The sequence below is a fragment of the Megalobrama amblycephala genome, linkage group LG2 (genome assembly GCF_018812025.1).
Source record: "Megalobrama amblycephala isolate DHTTF-2021 linkage group LG2, ASM1881202v1, whole genome shotgun sequence".
Taxonomy (NCBI): Eukaryota; Metazoa; Chordata; class Actinopteri; order Cypriniformes; family Xenocyprididae; genus Megalobrama; species Megalobrama amblycephala.
In genome coordinates, this window is record NC_063045.1 from 50,609,557 (window position 1) to 50,634,506 (window position 24,950).

The 24,950-nt window shown below is 35.2% G+C and overlaps 1 long non-coding RNA gene across 3 annotated transcripts in view; it reads right to left on the reverse strand.

Moving 5' to 3' along the window:
- LOC125262177 overlaps positions 1 to 24,950 on the reverse strand; it is a 38,262-nt gene that overhangs the window by 3,228 nt on the left and 10,084 nt on the right. Inside the window, exons 2-5 of one of the 3 annotated variants that reach the window (XR_007183527.1) lie at positions 20,397 to 20,610; positions 16,071 to 16,225; positions 15,466 to 15,637; positions 3,314 to 4,924 (exon numbers count right to left, since the gene is read on the reverse strand). This is a non-coding gene — a long non-coding RNA (uncharacterized LOC125262177). Of the gene's footprint in view, positions 1 to 3,313; positions 4,925 to 15,465; positions 15,638 to 16,070; positions 16,226 to 20,396; positions 20,611 to 24,950 lie in introns of those variants that run through there. The other 2 variants (XR_007183526.1, XR_007183525.1) reach the window with 2 other exon arrangements.

Sequence of the window (24,950 nt, forward strand, 5' to 3'; positions counted from 1 at the left end):
TCTTACATTTACTGTACAAAGATGTCACAGCAAAAAGACATGTACCTCAAACTGAAAGTGAACAATTTTAGAATTACACTAAAAAGCTTGTTTCTTTTTTGCTAAAAAAAAAAAAAGTAAACCATCAATCAGACGACAAATGTCATGTAGTAGATTGTGAACAGGTTTTTCATCAAAGTTTTGATCATTTAGAGGCCTTAGATAATGTATCAAATATGCTACATTAGGCTTTATAGGGCTAATATATGCATATATCTATACAGTGCTTTCTGTGCAACTGTTTAGAGACAAATCAAATAAAGGGCATTTGACTTCACACCAAAACAACAAAATAGATGCTTTCAAACACACAAACAAATGCAAAAGATCCAACGCGGGCGTTTGGCAACACAATCACCTTAAGAGCTGCCTCTGCTCTGAGCACGCTCCCCGTCGCGTTGACATTCTCATTGCACTTTACCCATTAATTCTGCCATTGTTGTTCCTGAGGTCTCATGGGGTCCTACGAGGGACTCAATAAGCAGTGCTTAACCAGCCTCCTATGTCCATTCAGCTTCAGTTAACCCAGACAGAGAGTACGGCAGCAAACCCTAGCCACGTCCCTGCTACCGGTCAAAAGCCTTTATCACCCTGTAATTGTACAAGTCGATCCCAAATAAGCAAATCAAAGCTCAACCTCACTCGGCACCTCACTTTGCATCACAAGGGCGAGCGCCCAACATCGACTCCCGTCGAGGGAGACGTGTTGCTAATTGAGTTCTCACTGGTCATTTGATCCCTCTAAGTGAGCAAGAAGAAAAAGGGTCTTGGGTCTCATCTGCCGGCAAGAGTGCCGCGTAATCCAGGGAGGTGCAGAGATGACTCTGGGCTTACGGAATCGCACTGGAAGCCCTTTCAGCCGACACCACGCGAACACCGATGACCTTTCTCTCAGCTATCACCCAACGCCATGCAGAGTCATTTCTTTAAAAGCACTCTCTTGCTGAGAAAAGGAAAAATGCATGACACAGGTTCTCATTAAAAAATGTTACAACTAATAAAGCATTCAAACATTTATGGAGAGAATTGTGGCACGGTGGACGTCGATAACTTTTTTTTAGCACATAGATTTTTATTTTGTCTGAATGAACAGGTTCTTGATGAGAAATACACAAATGTACACTTCCATAAATTTAGACATAATGTGAAATAAATACGAGGTCCGAACAGCAATACATTACTTTTGTACACTGGGAAAAGTTCTTCAAAAACAATAGCACTCAGACTGGTTCTGTGAGTAGAGTGCTGCAGGGATGATGTATTTTTGTAGGCCAAAACCAGGAAATGAGTTAGCATTTTAGCATCATCCTGGTCAACCTTTTTTTTGTTTGTTTGTTTGTTTTTTTGGTTAAAATAAGGTCTGTGATTAACATAAGCTTGCAATTTTTCAAGTTTTATTCAACAACATAAAATACATTAGAATTTTTTTCGTAACACTTTATTTCAATGGTCCACTTTAGACATTCTACTAACTATAAGTAACTTTGCAACTACATGTTGCAACTATAACTCTCATTATAGTATGAGTAGACTGTCTGCTTACACTCTAAAAAACACTGGGTTAAAAACAACCCAGTTTGGGTTGTTTTCAAAATAAGGGTGGCACCGATATGATTTTAACAAACAATTATTGGCCGATACCGATATTTGTCAGTTCCTCTCTTATTTGAAATTTTGTCATCAAAATAGATAGTATTTTGATCATGTTTTAAATAAGCAAATTTCAAAAACACCTGCATTAAAATATACTAGCAGGTATATTACTGCATCATCAAATAATTTTTAATGAACATGGATTGGATCCATTTAACATTCAGCAGGCAGAACAACAACAGAACAAAGATACATATGAAATAAGCAGTGCTTTTTAGGTAGGTTTAATAGTTTTTAGGGACAGAAATAAAGTAAACAAATGTAAAATAGCACTGCATATTCTTCACTGTATACAATTTTATACATATTAATCCTTTATTGTAACAGACTTTATTGTGATTAATCTTCTAATTTTTTTGTATACATTTTAATATTTTTTGTAAGTTTAAATATGTATGAGATCTGCACCATCTCCTTTACTAAGGCGGGACTCTTATTTTTGACGGGTTTTCTCATCTGCGGAGCTATAAGGGTAATGGAAAGCACGCAGATCTTCAGAGATATTTTGCAGATTTAAAGTTTGTCCCTTTATTAAGCACCCCCCCGAAAAGGCATAAAATCTGTATGTATTTGTTAACTGTTAGTTGTAATAAGTGTTTTCAGTAATTCGCTGTATGTGGATATAACGAAATGGAGAGAGAGAGAGTTTAATGCGCACTTCTTGTGCGCTGTAATGTTTAGCTTTTGTGGTGATTTTTTGGAGTGAAAATGGACGCAATAAACCGTTAGTACATTAGAATGGTCATTATTCAGATGGGATCCGCTACAGTGATGAAAGTTACAAAAGTTATTTAGTCAAGAATAGTGTGCGATCTTTTGTTATTTGATTAGCATTAGGACAAAACCATCGGTTTGTTATATCTGCCTTTTTTCTGCTACAGCTGATATGCCGATGGTTGTAAATTGAGCAAAAATCGGCCGATAAACATCAGCGGCCGATACATCGGTGCATCCCTAGACAGAACATATGTTGGGTTAATTTTACGCAGCAAATTAGGTTGTTTAATTAACCCAGCATTAGGGCTGTCAAACGATTAATCGCGATTAATCGTATACAAAATAAAAGTTTGAGTTTGCATAATATATGTGGGTGTACTGTGTGTAATTATTATGTATATATAAATACACACAAATTAATGTATATATTTAAGAGAAATATGTTATTTATGTTATGTATGATTAATCGCGATTAATCGTTTGACAGCCCTACCCAGCATTATGAATTGATTTAAATCAGCAATGGGTTGATTCATTTTTACTAATACTAGCTTATTTTTTTCCTTTTACTTCATACATGAATTAATGGGTAACACTTTACAATAAGGTTCATTAGTTAACATTAGTTAACTACATTAGTTAACATGAACTAATAATGAACTGCTCTTATACAGCATTTATTATTCTTTGTTAATGTTAATTTCAACATTTACTAATACATTATTAAAATCTTGTTAACATTAGTTAATGCACTGTGAAGTAACATGAACAAACAATGAACAATTGGATTTTCATTCACTAACGTTAACAAAGATTAGTAAATACAGTAACAAATGTATTGCTCATGGTTAGTTCATGTTAGTTAATACATTAACTAATGTTTAACTAATGAACCTTATTGTAAAGTGTTACCAATTAATGTTTATGGATTAAATTAAATCCTCTAATTTAAAAAAAAAATATACTCCACACAACCACAGGTTTGCATGATGATTCCTTTATTTTTGATCATATTTTATAGTATAGCATATATTATATCGTTTTATAATATATATTGCCTACATTTAAGCTTGTTTAACAAATATTAGAAGTAAAAATTAAACATTTAGAAGTAATTCAAGTCGGTCTCTGTTGTCCTGTTTCCTTCCACCGTAACGGCGCTGGATCTCGTGCTGGAGATGGCTGCATTTCACTCGTAGCCGAAAAATGTTGTGACTGATTCCATAACCTGTTCATAAATAATCAGTGTACAATTCTGAGAACATATTTTAACATCTTAAACATTTATATTCTGTATCTTTTTGAATAAAATCATAATTTTGGAAACATCAGGTGCTTCCATCACGCAAAAAGGAGTTACTTTTTAAAGTAGGTAACGCAAGTTACTTTGTTTTCTCATTTATTGACTGACACCTCTCTTGTCTCGTGTTGAGAGAAATCAGTTTCAGAGGCATTGTACGCAGAAGTAATGTAACATTACTTTCCATAAAAAGTAACTAAGTAATCCAATTAGTTACTTTTTTAGGGAGTAACAAAATATTGTACCGCATTTCTTTTAAAAGTAACTTTCCCCAACACTGACTTTAAGTAACTTTGCAACAACATGTTAACTTATTCTACTAACTGAACCACCTAACAGTCTACTGTACTATAATGAGAGTTAGTTGACATGTTGTGAAGTTACTTAGTAGAATGTCTACTGGTGGACCATTAAATTAAAGTGTAACCAATTTTTTTTAAACATTTTTACTTGTCTTGAAAAAGGCAGCTACTAAATGCGAGTACAGAGGTTGTCGGTGACATTAAACATCATCAAGCCGAACAGGTAAACTCATCTACTCACTAATCCACTTTCACAACCTCAATGTGTTTATAATCCCGCTCTTGCAAATTATTCAAACTCAAACTTTCAGGGAGAATGTTTTTTTAAATAAAGACTGAAAGAGTTGATGGTGACACTGAAGTCATGTGACCACGGTGTAGTTCATTTATAAGACAATTTAGCTTTTTACTTATGATGATTGTATTTAGGGTTCAAATTTCATAAAAGCTTTGTTCATTTGTGAAGATTAACATGATGAAAAAACCTGTAAGAATCTTAAAATTTTGCTAAAAGAAAAATCAAAGCCAATAGAAAAATCCTACTGGGTTTTTGTCGAGGGAACCAGGGTGATGCTAACTTCCAGGCTGGCCTATAAAAATGTGTCATCACTGCAGCACTCTTTTGCTTGTGGCCCAGCAAACCCTACACAAAGTGAGCACTCTCTGAATTAATTCAGAGTGCTGTGATCTCATTTGTCCCTCACTCCCACTTTTGTCTAGGTCAGAAAGGAGGGGTCTTCATGGGTCAGTAGTGACATCATGGGGAAAAGCTTGAGCCAGAGGGACTCTCTTTATGACCATGTTCTACTCAACACCTTAGACCTCCACATTCAGCCTCACGCTGGCGGGATCACACAAGGGCAATGGGAAAGTGCCATGGGATGTGAAGGCTTGTTTAGCTTCCTATTTGGACCTGAGGCAGACAAATGGATATCAGTGTCACTGATTTAACTGAAACAGGCTTTTTTACCAGTTTGTGGTTAGTCCGATTGTAAAGGCTTCAAACTTTTTCAACCAGCTAAATCCTGCCCTTTTATCCTTTTGCTGTTATGGGTGACATATTGTAGGAATCCTATTACAATGGAGGGATTACACACCAACAATGGCAGACTCATCTTAGAGGTTGTTCTTTCAAAATTCAAGAGATTCATTGACTTTTGATGGCATACTTTGGTATTTTGTTGTTGTCTCTGATAGAAACAGCACTAATGAGTAGGGGTGTAACGATACGCTCAGGTCACGATACGATACGCATCTCGATACGGAGTTCACGATACGATACGTATCACGATATTTTGAACAAAATGAAACTGAAATTCAAACAAGATTTATTAAAAAAAACATGAACAAATTTCAATAATTTTCCTTGTTGTACATACAAGATCACATTTCAATAAAATAAATAAATATAAAATTTTAATAAAAACCTTCTGTATTCAAATTAACAGTTGAATAGGGCTGTCTGTCACTGAAAAAAAATGTTAAATTTAACATGAACTTAGAATTATGAATAGGGGCCGTTCACATGTCGCGTCTAAAAACGCGTGGAAGGCGCGGCCGCACGGCTTCTCCTTTCCAAAGCGCTTGCGCTCCCGTGGCGTCGGTCGTTGCTATGCAACCATGAACTGAGCTCTCCAAGAGGATCAGGATGTTTCTGCAAAGGATAAATGATTTCTAGCCCTTGCATTAGTTTTACGACGAGATATATTGATGGAGATAAGATATAAAAAACACCATGTACAGCTATGATCAGCTGTTCGGCTGAGCTTTTGATGTTTTGTTACGGAAAGGCCATAGCTGATCGGTTGATTCTTGTCACACGACCTGCGGTGCGCTTGCGGCATTCTGAGAAGTTGAGAATTGCATGCGCGTCGCGACCGCGTTGATCCCATTATGAGCGCGCCTGCCGCGCGGCTACATTTGAAAATAATAACTGACTTGCACGCGGAAAAGACGCAATATGTGAACGGCCCCACAGAACTTCTTAAAGCAAAGCATCGCAAGCGTCTTTTGCTTTTCTGTGAGCACAGCTGGTGCTGTGCACTGCGGTGAAAGAAAGCCACGACTTTTCTCACGCGACCATGCAAGAGACTGACATGAGAAACGTTTAAACCTGCTTGCAAGATTCAATGTGTGCCCGAAACACTTACTGAACTAGAGAGCTGATTGAGACACACCATCTACGATAAATCGTTACACCCCTAATACTTATAGTAATTTAAAAATGTGGTAGCATTGGATCTGGACAGGAAGGATAACTCTGGGAGTTGGAAGGGGTGTGTCGCGATTCTGCCTTCTCACATCGCGATACAGGTTCGTGGACCTGCGTATCGCGATTTCGGTTTCATATCGCATATCGTTACAGCCCTACTAATGAGATCTCTTCTGAAACACAGATTACTAAATCATTTCCTCAGGTGAAATTTCTGAGAATCAGGAAATGTAAGCAAAAGTCTTCATTTGCTCTCTATTTGATCTCATTAGGAGAAACAACTGAAATATTAGAGAAATCTCATTTGTGTTGTTTCTTATGTTTAAGATTAAAATGATTAAAGCAATAATGTATTTATAATATTATAATACATAATTATAATTCTTGGATTTATTTTGAACTAAAATAAAACATTTTAAAATACAAATGTAAATGTATACAAAACATAGAACACAAAAACATGAACATAAAATGTATAGATTTCTAATATTCAGCAAAGGCACATTCAATTGAACAAAAAAATGACTTTGTTACTTTCTATTCATTAAAAAAACATTAAGCAGCACAACCGTTTTCAAAACTGACAATATTTCTTGAGCTCAAATTTAGCATATTAGAATGATTTCCGAGAGATCATGTGACACTGAAGTAATGATTCTGAAAATTCAGCTTTGCTGTCACAGGAATAAATGACATTTTAAAATATATTAAAATAGAAAACAGTCATTGTAAGTTGTAATAATACTTCACAACATCATTACATAAAAGACACACTATTTGCATACACCTATATATGCGTAAATTAAAGAGAAAAGCAATTATTATTGCATTTACAGTGATATATTTGTATGTGCCCTTCATTGTGCTTCAGCTTCCCACCATTCTATATAAGAGAATTAATAATAACAAAACAAAATAATAAATTCACTGATGAATTGCCTAACACTGATGATGACTAACTTATTCCCCATTTGTAAGCGTCACCTACTGTTAACGGCTAATTAAGAGCCCATTTTTCCACTAATCTACAACCCAAGTCTCTGTCAGTCACGAAACGACGGCTGCTAAAGCACAAATGTGCCACTTTACCACGAGTCTGGGCAAGCAGACGTTAATTAGCCTGTTCATAGAGCAATCTCTCATCAGCTCCCCCACCCCCACAATCCTCTGAGTCGCATGGGCTGTACTTCCTTATTACACACCTATTGACTCTCAGTTCAATAGAGGAGAAAAAACTTCTTAATGGACTCTGAAAGAGGAGTCATTTACAAATGATGACTGCATTATTAAATTGAAGTGCCTACATGGAAGTTTAAATGTAAGTGGAAGTGCATTTTAACCTGTCATTTGGAAATGCTACTCAGCCCATTCATGTCAGGGTCACTGCTAATAAACCCACGGCAGAGCAAAAGCAACCCTGTTATTTGGCTTTATTGCAAATTGTCACATATAGAACGATAAAGAAACCTCAGTCTTTACTGCTCAGTAATACTTATATTATAGGTCTGCCAGGGATGAACAACAGCAAAATTGGCTTTCAAGTGAGCCCAAGCTGCTTTTTTATCTGCAAGAGTCTGAAATACAATAAATATATAATACATTTACATCACATTCTCATAGCTAAACCATGCGATATCCGACAACCACAATTTACTACAAATTATGATTTGGCGATTAAAGCGTTTAAAAATCGACAGGGAGGCAAACGTTGGCAGTGGTAAATGCGCGAGCGTGGAAGTTTCTTGCAGACCTATTGAGCTACTCAGCACGGCTTTAAAGGCAGATAATGAAGAAATGGAAAATGGAGCACAAATTGACCCTTTCACAGCATGCTCCAAACATTTGTATGGGTACCTGCGGAGGCCATCCCACTTCCCATCAATAAAATAATTTAAGAACACATTATACTCCTTTAAAAGGTCCCATTTGTCTGACCAGGTGATTTTTAAAAGAGCCTTCGGATTAGAGACACCCTGCCTCAGGTACTTTTAAATCAGAACACAATCAATATGACTTAGCCAAAGCTTTGTTTAAATGAATATTATAAAAGAAATGCAGGTGATTTCGCTAGAATTTTCTCTCTTTTGAATTTCAAGTCAATAGAAGAAAGAGTGGCAATAGATTTTTTTCCCCCTGGAGATATTTTATTCATGCGTTGAGGTGAAAGTCACCATTTTCTATTCTTTCTTTTTCACAGGAACACCTTGTAATTTTTTTTGTAATTTAAATACAGAAACAAACGGAAAGGAAAACAAGATTAACATTTTCTTGTCATTATAAGACAAACTCTCCATCTCTAATCTAACCTATGCATGAGATTGTTTTTCCACAAGTTCTGGATTGTAAGAACTGAAAAAGGCAAGCAAATCAAAGATAAATGGACATCAATAGCCTATTTTTCATTCAGGATGTGATTCTGACAGGTGGCAGGGTTTGGAAGTGTGTATTTGAGCGGATGTGCGGGTGTGTATGTCCAGGCCTGGGCTCTGGGCTGCGCTACGCACTAGTGATTTGGCATGTTAGTGAGTGTGTTGTGCCTAATCAGACAGAGGGGCCACGGTAATGGAGAGAATACAAGTGGAATCACAGAAACACACACGGCGGCAAGGCGACAGTAATACAACTAATTCCTCCTCTGTCTCGGCTGCCGCGCAGAACAAAATGGGGTCAAGAAAAGGTGCAGGCAGCTTCAAATGAACAGCTGTTCTCTGCTAACTGCATGGAGCGGCAAGATGGTGGCATACCAAAGCACCGACGTCAGCCCCTCCCTCGCGCATCAATGCAAAAGTATGTATGTTTAAATAAGGCCAGGACCTCTGCATATCTCTTCAATTCTATACTTAATCATTTCTGACGCCTGCCCATCACCAGGTATGTGTCTGGAAACACTCAATATCGGCAGACAATGATATGCAGTCAGATTGCTTTTGGTTGCCCATGTTGTTTGTCTGGGAGGGGGGTAAGCAATTGCCTATTACATCGCTCCTCGTAGGCAAATAAGGAACTGGCCTGTGCATAGGAGAATCTTGGAATGGGGATATGATATCTAAGTCCTAGCAATCATACGACAGACAGAGTTTAATGGAGTAACGAAACTGAGATTTGTGAAATTCAAAAGAACAATGTCATGCTCCTGTTTTAGGGATATGAGGGTTCATGTCCATGAAATTGCTCGCTCGCTACTCATATTTTGATGCTTTGTATTGATGTCGTAGTTACGGTACATAGAGGCAGCAGAGAAAGATGGAATGGACTTTTTAAAATGAGACAATAAAATCATGTTTAAAAAACATTTTTACATTATTAAATACATGTTAGACATTATTATAACTATTCTAGTTAAAACTACTACTTGTATTATTAAATATTAAATATTTTTAAAATAATTATTTTATTAAAATTATTTAATATTAAATACATTTATTAATTATATAGAATACATATTTAATATTATTAAATACAATTGTTTAAATATTTACAAATATATACAAATATATATGGCATTAGTAATAAATACATTTTTAAATATATATATATATGTTTAAAAAATATTTAAAAATATATTATTAAAATATATATTAAACACATTTATTAATTATATAGAATAAATATACTTACTATTATACAAATACAATTGTTTAAATATTTACCTATATATATATATATATATATATATATATATATATATATATATATATATATATATATATATATATATGACATATTATTAATATATTATTATTACATAATATTATTAAATACATTTTTAAATATTTATATATGTTTAAAAAAATTTAACAAATATTTTTGAAACAATTATTTTATTAAAATTATTTAATATTAAATACATTTATTAATTATATAGAATACATATTTAATATTATTAAATACAATTGTTTAAATATTTACAAATATATACAAATATATATGGCATTAGTAATACATATATATATATATATATATATATATATATATATATATATATATATATATGTTTAAAAAATATTTAAAAATATATTATTAAAATGTATATTAAACACATTTATTAATTATATAGAATAAATATACTTACTATTATACAAATACAATTGTTTAAATATTTACCTATATATATATATATATATATATATATATATATATATATATATATATATATAAAATTTTAACATTTATAGATAAAGATCATAATTATGTTAAATATAATATAAATATAATATAGTTAATATATATATATATATATATATATATATATATATATATATATATATATATATAATATATATATATATATATATTAAATATAAATATCAGGTAAAGGGAAAATCAACTATTACTGCATTTACAGTGTCTCCTTCATTGTCTTGCACGTCATTTGCATTGGCAACATGTTTTTAGCAAATAAAAGAAACAGAAATCTTACATTTAATTTATCCAATCTCATGTGTCTGTGAATCTGAGCACAGTGCCTCTGCACATATAATTTGTCAATAGTTTATAGATTTTCCATAACGTACAGCAAACTTGACCCTTTCTGTTGGCAAATCAATTAGGCGCAGTCAGTCACTTAACGCAGAGGCTCTCTCATGTACATCTCCAGTCTGAGAGCGGAGCTCCATGCAAATATAATGTAAGACAGGGATGCATTAAGCCCTCCCCATCAGTCGCAATAATGGATTAAAGTCCGCAGTCGCTCTGCAGTTTGCCAGTCAATGTTCTTTATTTTCAGCATCAACCCAATTTCATTTTCTTCTCCTGCCTTTGGAAGCAGTCGATTTGCCGTCAATTGCCATCTCAGGCAGCAGCATTAATGCGCGCCCACAAAAGGATGACACACCGCATTATCACCTCACTTGCTTTCAAATTAGAGTGGACCGCTGCCTCGGCGCAGCTTGTGACTGGTTAACACTATCAGCTATTTGTTGTGATTGGCCCTAATTCGCGGTGTCTAAAGATTTCATCAGGCATTTGATGAGTGAAATAAACCACTGCCCACAGGGAAATTGCTCTGATTAATAGAATTAGACATTGGAGGGGAATCAATACGAGAGAGGCGGTCACGTGGGGATGGGCCAAGCTGCCCATCATTTCGCCTGCCGTTGGCTTGAGCTGCCCAGCACATGACACTTTCCCATTAACAGGCTCTGGGCTCTGTGTGAGACTCAAGAAAGCGGGGATTAGCAGTCGGCTGATGCTACGGAAAGCGCCAATCTGTTGGGATAAATGTCCGGACCATATGGGTACCATTGGACGCAGATCACTTCAATAGCCACGATGCGGAAAGTACGGGAGGAGAGACTGCAAACTATACTCATCTTGTGTCTTTTCATTTAAGCAGCAGCCTGTTCCTTCCTTCACTTTTAACCACTTAAGTGCACTCAGAGGGGCATCACTCCCTCTGCTGCACCTCTGCCCCCGACCGCACCGCCCCATCCACCCTCTTTGTGTCCGATCCCACTCCTTTACATTAAGGGCTTCTGTCGGCTGGTGAGTTGCGTGAACCCCTCCGTCCATACGATTCAGCCATTACCGCGGGGCTATCAGGAACATCTAGTGTCCTTGTGAGAGGGGGACAGAAATAAACCCAGGCCCACTCTCTGTGGACGCTCATAATGCCTCTATTCACTCTTTAATTCTCTTCCCATCTGCTTTCCCCAGATGCCTGTTGCCGAGATAGAACAGCTCATAAAAATGTAAATGAATTCTATTAGATTTAAGTGGTTGTTTGTAAATATAAGTCTATTTGGCGTCACTGGTGTCAATTAGGAAGTGTGAACACATTCTTCCGCAGATGTTTAACTCAGCATGACGGATCCGTTCTGTGGAATGAAGCGCGGTCCTCTGGGTGCCCTGACCTAAACCGACAACTCAAATTACTCTCTGTTTGTTTCTCTCAAGAACAGTAACAGAAACCTGACTGATTTGACTTTGTAAATCCTCATTAAGTACAAAATAATTGGTTAAAATAATTCTTATAACCTGTGATTATAATAAAACTCTGTAGGTTCTGAATGAAATAAAAATGTTAAGGAATTAAAAACAAACTGATAAAACATTCAAGGTAAACATGATTTTCATGAGAACACCTGTTTACTGACAAATTTAGTGCCCTCTGGTGGCAGGAAATGGTAGTAAATTAAAAGCTTAAAACATTACAGACACAAGTAGCCTATCACACATGGTACATATAATATTTATAGGCTCTACTCTTGGTGTATTATTAAGACTGCTCTGATATAAGTTATTATCATCATCATGCCAATGATCATGTTTCGACAAGAGGGAACAGTTGTGGTTAGTGTTGGGGGTAACACATTACAAGTAACTTCAGTTACATAATCAGATTACTTTTTCAAGTAACTAAAGTAACACATTACTTTTAAATTTACAACAAATTATTAAAGGTGTCATCGAACGTTTTTTTACAAGATGTAATATAAGTCTAAGGTGTCCCCTGAATGTGTCTGTGAAGTTGCAGGTCAAAATACCCCATAGATTTTTTTAAATTATTTTTTTTAACTGCCTATTTTGAGGCATAATTAGAAATGCGCCGATTCAGGCTGCGGCCCCTTTAATTGCTCGCGCTCTCCGCCCCCTCCCGAGCTCTCGACTCTATCATTGCATAAACAAAGTTCACACAGCTAATATAACCCTCAAAATGGATCTTTACAAAGTGTTCGTCATGCAGCATGTCTAATCGCGTAAGTAGAGTATTTATTTGGATGTTTATATTTGATTCTGAATGAGTTTGATTGTGCTCCATGGCTAAAGCTAACATTACACACTGTTGGAGAGATTTATAAAGAATGAAGTTGTGTTTATGCATTATACAGACTGCAAGAGTTTAAAAAAGAAAATAGCGACAGTCTTGTCTCCGTGAATACAGTAAGAAACGATGGTAACTTTAACCACATTTAACAGTACATTAGCAACATGCTAACGAAACATTTAGAAAGACAGTTTACAATTATCACTAAAAATATCATGTTATCATGGATCATGTCAGTTATTATCGCTCCATCTGCCATTTTTCGCTGTTATCCTTGCTTGCTTACCTAGTCTGATGATTCAGCTGTGCACAGATCCAGACGTTAATACTGGCTGCCCTAGTGTAATGCCTTGAACATGAGCTGGTATATGCAAATATTGGGGGCGTACATATTAATGATCCCGACTGTTACGTAACAGTCAGTGTTATGTTGAGATTCGCCTGTTCTTCGGAGGTCTTTTAAACAAAGGAGATTTATATAAGAAGGAGGAAACAATGGAGTTTGAGACCCACTGTATGTCATTTCCATGTACTGAACTCTTGTTATTCAACTATGCCGAGGTAAATTCAATTTTCAATTCGATGGCACCTTTAAGTTACTTCAACAAGTTACAAATCAACAAGTTACTTTTTCAAATAAGTAACGCAAGCTACTTTGTTTTCCCATGTATTGACTGACAGCTCTCCTGTCGCCATGTTGAGAAATCGAAAGTAAGTGCAGAGGCGTTGTGAACATGATGGTTATTGTAGTTCTAGACTAAATGTGAGCATTTACTCATCTCACTTGCACAAAAGTCAGTATTCCTCAAAATGAATAAAAACTGTGAAATGCAATCTCAGAATATTGCACAAACCTGCAATAATTAAATATATTAAATTAAACAAATATACTTTATTTGTATTTGTGTTACTTTATTAACCAATGTCTTTGCTGCTGACCTTCGATGATCCAATTCAACCATACTAATAAGCAAAAATGACTTTAGAAAAACATTACATTTGTGATCAGCCTGAAGCTTATTCATTTCACTTTTGGTGTGAAAGGGCCTTTACATTTGCCAAAAACAGAACTTTTTTGTTGTTATTAAAAAAACAAACAAGCCCAGCCCAGGTGAGAATAAGTGATGCAAAAGTAATGGAACGCATTACTTTCCATAAAAAGTAACTAACACAATTAGTTACTTTTATTTTTAGGGAGTAATGCAATTTTATAATGCATTACTTTTAAAAGTAACTTTCCCCAACACTGGTGACCAGCAATAAAACATACCATTCAAAAGTTTGGGGTCGGTACATTTTTTTAATGTTCTTGAAAAAAGTCTCTTATGCTCACCAAGGCTGCATTTATTTGATCAAAAATACAGTAAAAACGATAATATTCTGAAATATTATTACATTTTTTTTTTCTATTTTGGTATATTTTAAAAAATTAATTAATTTAGTCATTTATTCCATGGCAAAGCTTAATTTTCAGCATCATTAATCCAGTTTTCAGTGTCACATGATCCTTCAGAAATCTAGTATGTCTAATATGCCGATTTGATGCTCAAGAAAGATTTATTATCATAAATACTGAAAACAGTTGTGCTGCTTAATTTTTTTTTTTTTTTTTTTGTGGAAAACGGGAAACATTTTTTCAAGATTCTTTGTTGAATTGAACAGCATTAAAAAGAAGAGAGTAGAATTAAAAAGAACAGCAAATTTGAAATAGAAATCTTTTGTAACATTATAAATGTCTTTACTGTCACTTTTTGATTAATTTAATGCCTCCTTTCTGAATAAAAGTATAGGTTTATCTCAAAAAAATCACATTGAACCAACTTTTGAAGAGTATAATGTACTTTCACTAACTTTTTCTTAAAAAAGGCTGCAGTTTACTTCATTGAGCATGTTTCAGTGCGCATGTTAGCAAATGAGCATGTTTCATTTGATTATTTGGATAGAAAGAAATCAGTGGGCAGGGCCCAAAGTCTTTCAATACTCTCCCCCAAGAGCTGATTTTGTGCTCTGCGTTTCTCCAGTTCATATAGCTGACTTCTGCTAAACTTTTAGCTGATTTACATATATGTGTTACATATACATGACCAATGTGTTTTGGATTTCTCCATCTGTGTGGAATGTTGTATAAAATATAGTAACTTTGAGGTGAGTGTTTGAAGACACTGGCCTCTAGTGGTCATAACATGAAGTGTTATTTTTATGGTCAAGCCTCATTTTAATCAATTACAGAACAAACTATTATAATTTTGCATACATTTTAGACCATTTTCATGTTTTTTGTCTTGGCTGTCAGATCAAATTAATGACAAGGGCTTATTAAAAATGCTAATACCCCTGAAAAATCAGAGCCACAAGGCTTGTAATAATCAGTTCAGTAGGTGACGGTTTCTTTCAGATAGACAGTTTCTTTAATGCGTATCCATCCTAGACATACAGGCTCCGGAAAGCTAGACCTCTCACCCCTCAGCTGTCTTACCTCTAGATCAGCCATCTGTATCCGAAGGACCTCTCACCCCTTAACATTCCATCTGTATCTCCCTCTAAATGAAGCTACGGCACCTCGTGTCCCGTATCCAAATTATACATCGGCTTCAAGTTGGCAGAATCCACCATGTCCACTCTGTTAATCTGGAATTAATGGGGAAAATCTGCAAGGGACAGAGAGTTTCATTGTGAGATAAAGCAGCAGGTGCTTTGGAGTAACGGTTTGGGTAGAAAATGAGTACAACTTAATCATTAAAGATTTGTTCCTCTCGCTTTCATCTTTAGTAGATCTGGAGCCGTACGGTCTAATGGTCTTAACAGCACACACACACACACTGGAAATGAATCTAATGAGATGAGTAGAAAGGAAGCTGAGCTGCTTAGCTTTTGGCCTGCGATTACATGAGATGATTGAAGAATATGACCCTCTTCTTGCTGTAATGTTATCCAGTAACTCCAAACAGCAAGTAAAAATTACTGTAAAGATATTTCGACTTGATTGATGAGGAAGCTTCTCTTTCTACCAGCTCAATAATAAATACCCAGGACTGGTGCAATCTGGGAATTACTGAGGATCTTTTTGAAGGGTATTATTACCAGCATCCCTGAGGGGAATCTTTGTGTTTGTTGAGGAGCCAGATTTGGCAATGTAACATCACTGAGAGGCATGATATCTCTGCCACCTCTTCGCTCGTTCTTCCTCTTTCTCTTTGTTGTTTTCTCTTTCTTGCTCTCCAAGCAAAGGCCCCCTGCTGCTGGAGAGAGATGGTCTCAGCATGATATCACTCAAACAAAAACTTTCAAGCCTTCTCTCTCTCTCTACACACACACACACATCAGTAAATGGTCTGACAGGAGTGTTGCACACCCTGTGAGCTCAGGCACCTCCTCTGTCTCATCCACTTAGCCTTGTGATTGCTCTGTGTACGTTAGAAAATCATTTAACTACCCGGCCAAAAACATTCAATAACACCAGACACCAAAACTGCTCTTTTCAGACAGTTTTATGGCTAGCCTTGAGTCAGTTAGACTTTCTCGGATTATCTAAGTTTCTCTGAGTAGTTGACAAATAGCAAGGACAAGAACTCAAGCTTTTTTTTTTTTTGCAGTTAAACACAGTTGCGCAAAATTCAGAATTAAATAATTGGCTCTCTTTCAATTCAGGAGTTTGAATTAAATTGGCCACATCTCATAGGAAGTTGATTTGGAATGACTTTTAATAATTACAACCTTTTATCTCATAATTTCACATTTTTGACATAATTAGGTTGTCATCATTTCAACTTTTATCCAAATTTCAACATTTTTTGTCAATTTACATTTGTTTCATCTCATAACTTTTACTTTTTATCTAAAGATTTTGGCATGTTATCTCATTATGATTTTTAAAATTCATTTTAATTACCTTAATTCAAATTCAGTTTAAAATCGAGATTTTAATCGGAATTTAAAAGGCATTCTCAATTATGTATGGCGCACACAATTTCATTTAAATTCTCCTGCTTTGTGACCATTTTTTTTTTTTAATTAATTTTCTGTGATATTTGTAAAGTACAAATATAACAGGTCATAGAACACCATGTTTAATCACTTTACATGAATTAGAACTGTAAAAATGCTGTATATGGGTCAATTACATAACATGCATATTTTTGTGTCCAAGTGCATTATTTTAAATAAATTGATAAATTCATGACATATATGAATTTACTCTATAAAATCTATTTAGTTTGAATTCATTTTTAGTACATTTAAATAAAACATATTAATTTTTGTTTAGTTATCTTAAACCCCTAAAATGTCAGGTGGTGAAACTGTCTGAGAAAACTATTTAAAATGGTGTCTTAATAATAAAAAATGAAAAACTGGCATCATTTTAGGTTTGAAACCTTTCATATAAACAAATTTTACAAATATCAGTTTCAAAGCTGTTGAGATAATTGTAAAACTCCAGCAATTTGAATGGCAGGGTGGCACAACTGCAAACATGGCTCTTTTATTATGAATTGACAAGGTAATAACAGTAAACATGATAATCATGCATCATCCGGAGGACCCCAGCTCATCCTTGTGGAAAGTGAAAAGGTTTGTAGATCTCTCTGCTAATTTCAATATGGGTAGGTTGGTACAATTTCCATGTCAGGTGGTACAACTACAGTATATACATACAACTATTTGGTTGTACCGCCTGCCATAAAAACAGTCAAAAATGAATTTAAACACTTTGAAATGTTATTTAAACACCGAAACGTGTTTAAACATTGTTCATGACTCAAAAATATCTATTACATCAGTTTTGAAAAGATTTTTTTTTTTTTTTAAAAAACACCCATTTTGAAGCATTATTGACCCATAAATAGTTTCAAATGAAGTCTAGAAGAATGTTGAGATGTTACGTCAATACCATGTAATTCAGAACAGTTCAATTCAATTCAGTTTCCTGTAAATGAAAGCCTATGAGTCATGTTGCTCAGGGTAAAAGGCAGAGAATTATAGTCAAAGTGATTTTATGCCTGTGCTTGAGTCATTGTGTCCTTCACACCGATAAAGAATTGAGTGCTCTAGGAAAGCTGCAATGCCAAAACATACAGCTAAAAAGAAACCAGTATATATAGTATGCTGCTGTTGTTTAGCATCCAAGATATTTAAACAATGTTTTTTAGATGCCTTTGAATCATGCTGATTATAGCAACATTTAAGCAAAATGAAATTCAAGATTTTCAAGTAGGCTACACAAATTATAAAGAGGTAACAACAATGCTAACTCAATCTCTGTGTCCTGGGGCCCGTTCTTTGTACGTAAACATGTGAAATCAAATGAATTGCTCATTACAATATGCTACTCTTGACAATGAAAAAAGTGTAAAGCCTTGGGAATCGTATAACAAACATTTACACATTTCATTTATCTATTAGACCTTTATGTCATTTTGTCTGCTTGGCTGTTTCCTTTTTGAATTATATGATGTCATTATGCATCACTGTATTGCTGATCATGGTTCTGAGGTTATCACACAGTAATATCAGACAACTAAAAGAGAAAGTTCACCCAAAAATTTAAATTTGCCTTCCATAGTATGAAGAAAAAAAATAAAAAATACAATGGAAGTCAATGGGGCCCTTCAACTGTTTGGTTACCAACATTTTTCAAAATATCTTCTTTTGTGTTCAGCAGAAGAAAGAAATTTATACAGGATTGGAAGGACTTGAGGGTGCGTAACTGCAGACAGAATTTCATTTTTGGGTGAACTATCTGTTTAAAAGCTTAATTATCACAATTAGAAGTTCTGGCATCTGTCAAATCATCTCAGATGTATTAAATAAGGTATGAAGAACGGACCCCTGGATATGCCACTAAAATGCCATAGAAAACAGATAGTCATATATAAGTCATACAATCCAAAAAACTGATCTGAAATTCATCCACATTGAAATGCCTGTCTGGGTTCTCCTACCAATATTAAATTGTAAATAATGAATTATTTCTCCTGATTATTAATACACCAGTTGTGTATGTTTAATGCAAATTATCCAAACATTACATGGCGATGAAAAGATGCGCCGAGTTACAAACTGCCATTGCTACATACTGTATATCAATCGTCCAGCTGCACTGTGGATGTGACTCATTTAAATGAGCAGCAGGGGGCAGCCACGTACCATATCTAAGACTAAATCTAAATTATTGCTGAAAAAACATCTGCCATACACTGAAATATAGTAGTATAATATATCAAAAAAGTAATGATGAAGAACAGAACTATATAAGAAGACCATAAATATAAAAAATACACTGTTATGTATACCGTTATGCAACCATGCACAAGGTATTTTTTCTGATATATTCTTTCCAACCCAACTTATTTAAAGGGGGAAAAAAAATCAAACAACCTCAAGGGGAAACAATCAATCATTCAGAATTCATATATTCCTAGAAAACATCAACATTAAATGATATCAGTCTCTCTTATGACTTCATAATTTTTTCTGACATTCATATAGGTATTATGTAGTATGCTCCGTGAGTTCTGGGTAAACACATTTTATAATTTATATATGTTTAAATTAAAATACTAGATTGACTTCAGGTGTGTGTATATACACACACACACACACACACACACACATACATATATGTGTGTGTGGCTACTCAGTGCTGTGAGATCAGCGGTTCCCATGCTAGCATTCCGTTTTCAATACTTATGGTGGTTTGCATACAAAACCTGTTATAATAAGTCAGATATACAGTATGTGCTCAGATTTAATTTTTTTGCCCTTTTGCAATGACTTACTCACCAGGGTAAGATGAATTCTCGGAGCTCAGTTTGTTTTGAATATTGAACTCTATTTTGCCTCTAAAAGGTCATTCTTAATATCTTAATAAAACAGCCAATTTTGACAGCAAAATATAATCACCTTCCATTTTTCTCAAGCAAACGGCTGTACCTCCCCATTCAGTCTGCGTCCTGAATCTCAATTGGAATCACCCTCCCTCTATCTTTCAGGATTTATGTGGACATTGATATAATATACGGCCTCTATTATACGTCCCCAGCTGATTATCATGGCAAAGTCTGGTGCAAATACAAGTCAGAAATGTTGCCTCATCCATCCCCTTTCTCTCAGCAGAGACGCAGAATCATTTACCATGAAAATGATTAATACCATATAAGCCTCCCGAGAGCGTGAGCACAGTACCCATCAACTTGTCTAACAGAAATTAAACATTCATCAAAATTCAGAACACCTCCTTGTCATCCAGAACTGAGCCTCTGTGATGGAACAGCACAGGGAATCTCTGCGGTAGAGGAAGTTTCATGTATGCCAGACTGTATTACTATATTTTACTTTCAAGCATCTGAGTAAAGCATGTTGATTAAGGATCAGCTTTTATGATTAAAAAAGAAAAAAAAGGTGAGAAACCTGTTTTCAGATCAGCTCTCAGGTACTGTTTGAGGCCCCCCAAATGCTGAAATCCCATCGAACATTCCATATTCTCCAGCTCTTTCATCTGTGTTTCCCACCTGGAGGTCTGTAATTCCACTGCAGATACAGAACTGGAACAGATATGAACTGCAATCCATTTCTAATGCACAATCTCTCATCCTCAGTGTCTCTGCCAGTTTTCAGACAGTCCCTAAAAAGATATTAAGAAAAGATATTCATATATCAAACATTCAAGTCATTTCTGTATTATAATGGAAGTGCAAAATTTGCTCTGAGACTAGGAATGAGATACATTCATATATACAGACATATAACAGTAAGAGCAGCTATAAATATTACAGGAAAAGCATGAATAATATCAGTGTGTGTACATAAGTGTGGCTGAGTGTGTGGTCTATATTAGTGGTTCACAATTTTAACACTGAACATCACATGAACCAGAATTGTTAATCATATTGTATAAAGTAAACAAAAATATACTGAAAATCAAACACTGACATCCATCCATCCATCCATCCATGTATATATATATATATATATATATATCATCTGACAGTCTCTAACTATCAATCTATCTATATACTTGTGGTTCACAACTTTTACACCGAACATCACATAAAGCAAAATTGTTAATCTTATTGTATAAAGTAAACAAAAATATACTGAAAATCAAACACTGACATTTATAAATAATATTACCAAGAGCTGCACTCTAAAAAATGCTGGGTTGTTTCAACCTAAATTTGGGTCAAACATGGACAAACCCAGCCACTTTAAGTTAATTTTTTTAAATGAAATTCTTAACCCAACGGTTGGTTTTGTCCTTATTTCACCTAAATTTGGTTTAAACAACCCAGCATTTCTTAGAGTGTGTATAAGTCTATAAGTAATATATCTATATATAATATATAATACTTAAATGGAATACGGGACTTGCTACTGCCAATACATACACGCCACACTGCTGTGAGCAAGTAAGACATGCTGCTGCTGTACAATATAGCCTACATGAATTACCCGTTGCAGATCAATACAGGTGGAGCTGGGGAAGGTGGAGGGTTTCTGAAAGCACACTGCACTGCTAAGCATGGAAGCTCATTGGCTACTGATACAGCAGGAACCAATCAGTGTCCTATAGATAATGATGTGATTACGAGCAGTTGAGTTAAGGATCTATTAGCCTGTGCCATCTAGAGTTTCATGATATATATGAGCAATATCACACGAGTAGCCGTGCGATATGGCTGTATATCAGCATGCTGTGATTCGTATCTGTGATTCGTAATCACAGCGTGCTGATATACAGCCATATCGCACGGCTACGAGTGTGATATTGCGTTTATACAACAGTTCGACGGCACGAGTGTGTAAATAAATAAGAACAACAACGGAGTGTCTTTAAAACCGTCTTTTGTGCAGCACTACTTCCTTCCGCCACGGATTCAAATCTCAATTTGACAGTTGGACCAAGCCTCCGTTACTAACTCTAAAACGTCACTTTAGAACTAGTAACGAAGGAACGTTGAGTCGCTTCATTGAAAAACATTGAATTTTGTACAGTATTAGTAAGTACAGACTAGAGAGAGAGAGAGAGAGAGAGAGTAGGCTATTACCTGTGTCTGGTATATTGCATTACATTCATTCTTCAAGTCGATGTCCATAATATTATATCCTTTATACAAGTCCGTTTGAATGTCCGCTGAGGAAAGCGATCTTTGTATTTGTCCTTTTTTACATCCATTACACCACAGCGCTAAAACAACTTCCTTTTGCAAAAGTTCCTTTCAATTTAAAAGTCTCTTGTGCTTCACTGACTCATTCTCCTGTAAAGTGTTGCCGCCATCTAAAGGCGTATTAATGTAATGTTCACTCAATCCATATTACTTAATGGACATATTTATATAAAATCATATTTATTAACAATAATATTTAGAACAACAAATAAGCACAATTGTACAGTTCAGTCAAATATAAAGCACTAGTTATTAAAAAAAAATTAGGTCACCATTTACGCTTGTATGTGGGTTTTTACAAATATTTAACGAATGAAAAGGATTTTAAAGAGTGTGTGACAAAACCTCCTAACTCCATTTTTCACAAGAATCGGAAATCACGTGACGCAGGGTAAAGTTAGTTCCGCTATGCGTCTACGGCTATTAGATTGATATGCTCTTTTCTCAAATATCGCTTCTTACCTTTTCTTTTTTGTCTGTTTTCCAAATAGCTTTTCTATAATCTACAAAGAAATTATTTTCTACTTGTTTGTAGCTTATACAGCCACTCAGACCGTTGATCGAATTTACCGGCAGGTGGATTTATTACGAGCCGTAAGCTACAGTAAAGGCTACGCAGCTACTCATTCAGCAATTTCGCAGATCGTATTACATACGACGAACATTATTTATATAATTTATTAATTAAAAAAAAAAATAATAATAACTCCCAATATATACTTTAATGTGGGATATAAAGTCGTGAGATACATATACTGTCGTGAGTTTAATACGTTTTAAAAATATATAGCATGTTAATCTCATATGGCATCACATCCCACATTCAAGCATATGTTATAATTAATCCTGATCGATTAAAATGATTAAACTAAGACAATTTCCAACACCACAATGTACACAACTATCAGTCTTTGCATGTTGCAACAGCACAACAATACTGTGCATTTCTTTAAGATGATGACGACAGGAAAATGAGTGAGAGATGACAAGTGTTTAATCCAACCATGCGAGCGGTCCTGTTCACGAATAGAGGATAGGCTTGTGTGAAGTTGCCAGTAATTTCCCCAGCACGTCGCTAAAAACACTTACATCCCAATATGTGCATACTTCCACCCTAAATAGACTGAATATTACAATGTCACATAGATGCAGTTGAGACGCAGACACTCTTTACAGATAGCGCGATAATGCACAGCCGCGCCAAACAGACACAAAGAATATAACCAGTTTAACGCCATCACTTCGACTTATTTATTAAATGTAGCTCTTAATGAGAGCTCTGTAGCCACCATATTCACCAAGCCGTTCATTTTCATAATTTAATTCGTAAAACGATGTTCCCGAACGTATCGACTATCTATCACTGTAACCGGAAAAACTTACACTGCGTGGCTCATTCCGGAAGCCAAAAACCCGGAAGTGTGAAAAAGGTCATTGGATCCTCAAACTTCAATAAGCCTATAATCTGCCTCACCTCCTGAATGAAGTCGACGCAGTTGGACTCTCCTCTGGAATGCAAAGGTAATAAAGATTATGTTTGGAAAAAAAAATTGTAAGCGTTTTCTTTACCAAAAAACCATATGTTTATAACGTTTAATGTTTTACGTATTTAAAGAGCAGAGAAGAGTCGTTGTCCCGTCTATGTACCAATATGCAAAAGGATTAACGAACGTTATTATTATCAAATTTAATATAGCACAATCGACTTGCTCTGGAACAAATAATAGTTAATAACCACAATAAGAGCCAACCACAATAAGCGGCAAATCCCTGAGGCACTGGCCGAGATTAAGCTGTTGTCGGCGGTTATAGAAGCACTGAACGGCCGCTGACGCACTCGAGCTCGCATCTCCGAAAACGTCAAAACAAATGGTAAAATAGGCGCTGTTATTAAATATGAGTCACATATTTCAGGTCTAAACAACTACATTCTCGCCTAAAAAACTATTAAAACTACAGTTCGTGGTACAAGAAGTAGTATTTGTAAAAATTACGGTTGATTTGATCGGCCGCCATGACGGTCACTTCAAGCGGAGTGATACAAACGGTGAAAAGGCAGTAGGAGTGCTGTTATCACTGAAATATCGCATGGCTATCAGCCAATCAGATTCGAGAACCAGACAGAACTGTTGTATAAATATATATATATATATATATATATATATATATATATATATATATATATATAATATTGTGTATTGCAGCATATGTAAAACAAATTAAATAATATTTTGACAGATAGCACTTGGAACTACACTTTCAGTAGTATGTATTTGATTTTCAATAGTTGTAGATGACTTTTAAAAATATTTTAACTTGTCATTTTAGTTCTCTCTATTGTTTTCACTCTGTTTTTCTATGTGTCCTGAAGGATTTATGAATTCCTGACAGCAAGATCCATTACCTCATTATTCATAATGTGTTGAAATATAATTTCACAGTTGTTTGTTTTGATAGTGGGATTAGCTTTTGAATTAATATTGAAACTATCAATATAGATGGCATTTCATACATATTCTTCCACTAATATGGTAGCACCATAATTCCATTCATTACGCCATATTGGATATGAGGCAGAATATATTGTAAACATGCTCTAAATGGAAATATAAGCACATAATCGCATGAATACTAACAAATATTATGGCTATAACTATCAATCTTTCTATTGTGGTAGATTTTCCCTACGCACCTGACTTAGGTTAAACCGGGTGTCCCAGACACCTATGAATCTATAAATTTATACTCTACTAAGCGTACACGAGTACCTGTTCGAGTCGGCCTGTTTTGGGGCACT